The sequence below is a fragment of the Megalobrama amblycephala genome, linkage group LG11 (assembly GCF_018812025.1).
Source record: "Megalobrama amblycephala isolate DHTTF-2021 linkage group LG11, ASM1881202v1, whole genome shotgun sequence".
In the NCBI taxonomy this organism is placed as follows: Eukaryota; Metazoa; Chordata; class Actinopteri; order Cypriniformes; family Xenocyprididae; genus Megalobrama; species Megalobrama amblycephala.
This window is the reverse complement of record NC_063054.1, coordinates 26,460,127-26,466,505: the sequence shown is the minus strand read 5'-3', so window position 1 is coordinate 26,466,505 and position 6,379 is coordinate 26,460,127.

Below are 6,379 nucleotides of genomic sequence, written 5' to 3'. Positions count from 1 at the left end.
TTATTGTGAAATGGGACATGAAAGATAATAACAGATTAAAACGTCATAGTAATTAGAAGGTCTTTATTTGAATATGGCCTGTTGAACCCTCAATAGCAGAAGGCCATTTTCATTTGAATATTTTCCTCTTCCTTTTCCATTCTTTTTATCAGTAACTCATAGCAGGCTATTGGTGATTTCTGGGGTGGAAAACATGATTAACTGGGACAAAACAGACAAAGCAATGCAGTTAAATGGCTAACTCAAATTGCTGACATTTAATCAGTCCTTTTCAAAGAATATGTTGCCAGGGGTATTGAAGCCACTTCTATTTGGGTGAAAAGATGCCTGTCAGGAAACTATCCATAAGCTGACTTCCAACTGCAAGAGATATTTATCAGAATGAATCTAAGATTACAGTTTAGTTAGATTAGCTCCCAGTTTCATTTTGATGGAAACTCATATTTGATGCTTTTAAGATTACATGAGCGCAATATTGCTTTGAATGAATTGATATTAAATTATATGTTGGCAACAAAACTTCATATTGAGATGATGCTTGATAATACAATCTCTGCTGTATTATGTGTAAAGTATTGCATTATACTGCTCATAAAGCTTTATTATTCAAACATTTGTTTAGCTTCCCCTCAGTGAGCGTGAGATACGTATTACACCAGTATTTGCATCAGCAAAATATAATACATCCAGCTATCCATCTTCTATACTTCTTAATCCTCTTTAGGGTCACAGGGGAGGGCTGGAGCCTATCCCAGCAAGCCTCAGGCCGAAGGCACTGAAATACCCTGGACAGTTGAATATAATAAAAAATATATAAAAAATACTTGCATGGACAACTGTTCATCTTTTTTTCACTATAATCATTACCACCTTAACATCAGCTAATTTGTTTTAAGGTAAGATACAAAGAAATATTTTACCTTTCCTGTCAGAGTTGATCTTTCAAAAAGGTGTATAATTTGGTTGAATCAGAAATTACACTACTCAAGTAATTAACAGTAGTGAACTTAGTCACATTATTGGATATATTTAACTCTCAGCTGATAGATTAAAAAAAGAAAGGTGGAAGAAATGTTAAAATAAAATGATAATTTGATTTGAGCTGTCAGCATGTCCTCATTCATCACCAATACATTTTAATGGATTTTATCTTTCTGACATCATATTTGGAAGTAATGTTTAATGTTTTTTTCTTTTTCAAACAGAAGAAAGTTTGGTAACACTTTATTTCGATAGCCTTCTATAAATAATTAATGCTTGTTAACTTGTAACTACATGTCAACTAACTCTCATTAGAGTATTAGTAGACTGTTAGGTTAGGGTTATGTCAGGGTTCGGGTTAGTAGAATAAGTTGACATGTTCTTGCAAAGTTTAAATGTCTGCTGGGGAGCATCAAAATAAAGTGTTAGCAGATATTAAGCAGACTGTCTAATAACCTAATGTAGTTGTAGTTGCAAAGTTACTTATAGTTAGTAGAATGTCTAAAGTCGAATATCGAAATAAAGTGTTACCAAACTTGCTTCTGTTTGAAAAAGAAAAAACCATTATAACATTACTTATAAATATGATGTGATGTGATGATATTTGCTAATAAGCCTTTTTTTGCAATGCCCCCAGTCCTGTAACATTCAATTACATATTTTTAATGTTACAGGGTTGGCATTATAAACAGGTTTGAATAAATGAGTGATTAATATTTATTTCTTATATATATATATATATATATATATATATATATATATATATATATATATATATATATATATATATATATATATATATTGAGTGAAACTGTGATGGTCCCCCAATATACACTCAGAAATAATGTGCAAAAATTTTACCTTTTAGCAGTATTACATCTTATCACTGAGGCAGTGCCTTTAAAATGAACTACTTTGTACCTTATTTACTCCAAAATAGTTGATAGTGGTACCTTAAGGGTCCATATTACTACTCTAAAGTACTAATATGCAACTTCTAGGGGTAGATAAGAGAAATATTTGTACCTTTAAGGGTACTGCCCTAGGGACAAGCTGTTGCACCCCTAAAGCTACAATTTTTGCATGTATTGTCCTGTATATATGCTGGTTATGGTCCTGGTACTTTTGACCACAGGTGGGAAAATATGATTTCTTGGAAGTTCAGCAGTAACCTTTTCATATCAAATGATTAAAAAATCCTGAAGATTTCAGGCATAAATGGCATATTTTCCTGATAAAGGGCCATTTATATGACAAGTGCTGATTTCCATCACCAGTCACATAGTGCACAAGAAAAAAAGCATGTGTGTGTGTGTGTGTGTGTGTGTGTGTGTGTGTGTGTGTGTGTGTGTGTGTGTGTGTGTGTGTGTGTGTGTGTGTGTGTGTGTGTGTGCGTGTGTGAGCGAGAGAACTGCCTGTTCTGGTTAGAATTCTTACAGTTTAGCACATGGAAATCTCTCACATGCAAAAGTGTGCCAAGTCCATCAAAATTTAAGATAGCATACTGGGAGAAATGGGATCTCCTTCATATGAAGGCATTCTGACAATATTTAAATGAAATATTCAGTTAGATGTTCATTTTATTTTCCGTCTTTTAATACCCTATCTGTGGTACAGATGGGCCCAGTGTGTGTGTTTGTGCATGTGTGCGCGTGAATATGAGGTTAAGGTGAAGTCAATGTGCTTCTTTCTGTTAATGCACATATGGTTTAGACAAGTCATTTAGCAGCCCACATTTTCTCAGTTCCAATTATTACTAATTTACAGATTATCATATTTCACAGAAGAAAAAGTTGATTTGCATTCAGCACTTGCCTTGGATATATTACTGCGTGTCAGGAGAGGAGAGGAGTGAATAGCGAATTTGAAAAGAATCAGGACAAAAAAAAAACATGTAATGAAAAACTGAGATTTTCTTTTTGTAATTTCTCTCTGTTTGAATACTCAGCATTGGGAATTTGGGCCCCAGCAGAATATATGGCATATTTTATCTGTTCAACCATTAATATGATGATGAGCCATTTCAAGCAAAGAGAAATTTAAGTTGTTAGCTTGCCAACATTGTCAAAGTGTGTAATTGTGTGTGTGTGCATGTGTGTTGATCAATCAAGAAAAGCAGCATGGAGTGGCATTTCCCTCTCTGCTGTATGATTTGCTGTAAGAACAAAGTATGTGTAAATACAATAATTTTGCTTTTCTACTCAAAATGCTTCTGATTGTATTGCAATCCCTCAATGAATTTCCATTGATTACAATAATATTTCAACTTTCAATTGAACAATCATCCCAACAGATCTTTGAACGTAATGTAATGACTGTTTCTGTTTATCTGATAATAAATTGATGCTACTGATGAAAAAGGAGGCAGGCAGAATGAAAACAGAATGAGAGATGAGAGCGCTCTGTCATGGAGAGACACTGGAAGAGAGAAATGCACGTCAGGAGGACTTGTGCTAAGCCTCAGTGGGCAAAAGGAAGTTTGTAATTATCCTGACAACAGCTCAAATAGAGGCACAATCTGTCTGTTGTTCTCTATTCAGACGCAGAACCATTACGGCACATTCACGTCCCCTTTATTTACCCTTGATAATGATCATATCGCTTCCCCTTTATTGATTTCATTTAGCAGATTCCCTTTATTTGCACTAAGTAATGAATTTGCATTTCTGTATTTGCTCTGCTGTGTTCTCCATCAGTCAAATCAAGCTAAGCTTGTTAGGCTACAGTATCTGTCAAAGAGGATATTCAATTCTGTAGTGGTTATATGATTACATTGAAGTACCCTGATACAACAGGAGATTGTTGCTGAGAGTGACCCATTATAATAGTTAATGATTTCAGCAATGATGAATGCGTCTATCTTGCAAGAGAAAAAAGACCATGACCAGTAAAATGGTACTGGAAGAGTATCATTAATCATCTGCTAACACATCAGATGACTTGACAAGTTAAAAAACACTTAAGTACTCGTCATTTTAAGCAAAGAAAAACATGCCTAAAATTCATTTTGTATGTTTGCACTTCAAACAAAAGATAAGTGCAAGAAAACGACAATGGCTACAAGGACGCCTGTGGAGTCGCACATACTTCTCATGGTCATTTTCAGCGCAATCTATTCAAAATCCTTTCTGAGGCCTATATATATACTTCCATAGCCCCATTTATCTGTGTGTCATTATACTCAGGCAAGCTTGAGTGTGTTTTAAATATTGTATGTTCTCATGCTGGATACAGATGACCCACATCTGTGGCAGCTTGAAGGAGACCAGCTTAAATGCCAGAGGTGAGCTACTGCACATTATTGAAAAGCCAATTTGCCCCAGTCAGGTTGTTATTATAGCACACAGTCAGCTGGTACAAGAACCCAAGGAGTTTATGTATAAGACTTAGAGCACACCAGAGGCTCTGTTTGATGCTTAGAGTCTTTCACACAGGTAGGCCTACATATACGGCACATCTTACTATGTATTACTAAATGCGTTTTCATTAATATTGAATGAGAGATGACACTTTTCAGTATCAAATTTAAGAGTCACAATAGTCTTTTCTTCCCTGTGATGTATATCTGAGAGAAATGGCTTCTCAAACTAGAAAAAAAAAAATGTAGGGCGGGACTTAATTTGTCTATCTCAGGGTGACCAAAGTGTCCTGTTTTTTCCGGGACAGTTCGGTATTTCAGGTCTATTTTTAGTGTCCCGACTAGTTAAGAAAAAAAATCATGTTTTGTCCCATATTTCATCTTTCCTAAAATTTCATTATGGCTGATAGAACGAGGAGTAGTAGTAGTGCTCTGTCATGCGAGAACGGCCCAATCAAATTCGTCGTACACTGTAAAAAAAAATCCCAGTAAAATTTACGGTAAAAAAATGGCAGCTGTGGTTGCCAGAACTTTACCGTAAAAAATACAGTAGCAACGTAAAAAAAAATCTGTTAAATTTACGGTAAAATAACGTATTTCATTAACTGATATAATGTTAATTTACCAACCTAATGAAGTACTAATATCTGTTTTGTACCTTTATAATACACTGACAGTCACCAAACACAGTGGTGATAAGAGTCACATGATGAATCAAAGTTCATCACAAGCAGCTTTTCCACAAGCTGAGGAGGACAATATTAATATATAGAAGGTGCACACAGTGTCATTCACACACACACTAAACACCATCATGGTAACATGAAATTTTAAAAATGCAATAAATATTAATTTAACAACATTAGATGTAACATAAAAGCCTAATGTACATAACTGATTAGAAAAAAAATGAGAAAAACTAAGAAGAAACGAAAATATATCAAATGTGAAGTGTCACGCAGGGAATTGTGGGAATGTCAATTTACGGTTTTTCACTGTAAATTTTACAATGAATTGTTATTTTTCACTTCCAAAAACGGTGATTTTAACAGTATTTTACCGTAAAAATTACATTAAATGTACCGTTAGATCTATTACAGTTATTCACCGTATATAGTATGGAAACTTTCTGTAAACCAATTGACAGTTTTTCACCGCAGCATTTTTACAGTCTTTTATTGTTAAAATCATGGTCATTTTTTACAGTGTAGAACAAAATTACCATCCAATCACAATTTGTTATCGATTAACTTTCCGTTAGTGAAGGCAGGATAGGCGGAATCATGCTGAATGACGCACACCAGAACAGTGACGGAGCCAGGATTTCTTTTATAGGGGTGGCCAGGCAGGGGCCAACAACCAGAAATATTCATTATTTCAACATAAAAATGAGTCTGAACATAATGTAGCTACTGGACTGTGCCAACAACACAACTGAATGCAGTTAGTTTGTAGCCTAGTAGTGAGATAGATCCTGGAATGCTGAGTGAATTTGACCTTCTTTTCTTTTCTTTTCTTTTCTTTTCTTTTCTTTTCTTTTCTTTTCTTTTCTTTTCTTTTCTTTTTTAGTCATTCCTCACTTGCAGGCATATTAATAAAGGGGCTCAAACTATAACTAAATTTCAACTTGTTCAGTCAGTTCTGGTTCTCAAACCCCCCAATAGCTTGTTCTCAATTGTTGCATCTCAATGGATGAGACATGCAGATAACTACATACTGTAGTTCAAAGATTATTCAACCTTCATTGAATTTATGTATAATCAATGAACTTCAACAATTCTGAGTTTGTCTGTTTCAAAAACTAACCAAAAAAGTAAACACTAAATGTTTAACTTTCTATATTGTCAAAATAAATAATTGCATTAGTTCTATCATACCTAAATTAAACTCAGTAGGCCTACAAAGGAAAAAAATGCGTTCTCTTTTGAATTCCTATTTGCTGATGCGGAAGTCAACAGCACATAAATGCTAGAATGTAAAATTAATTATGCATTTAAATGTGATGTTAAATGTTTGTACTTTATAAATTAACACAAAATT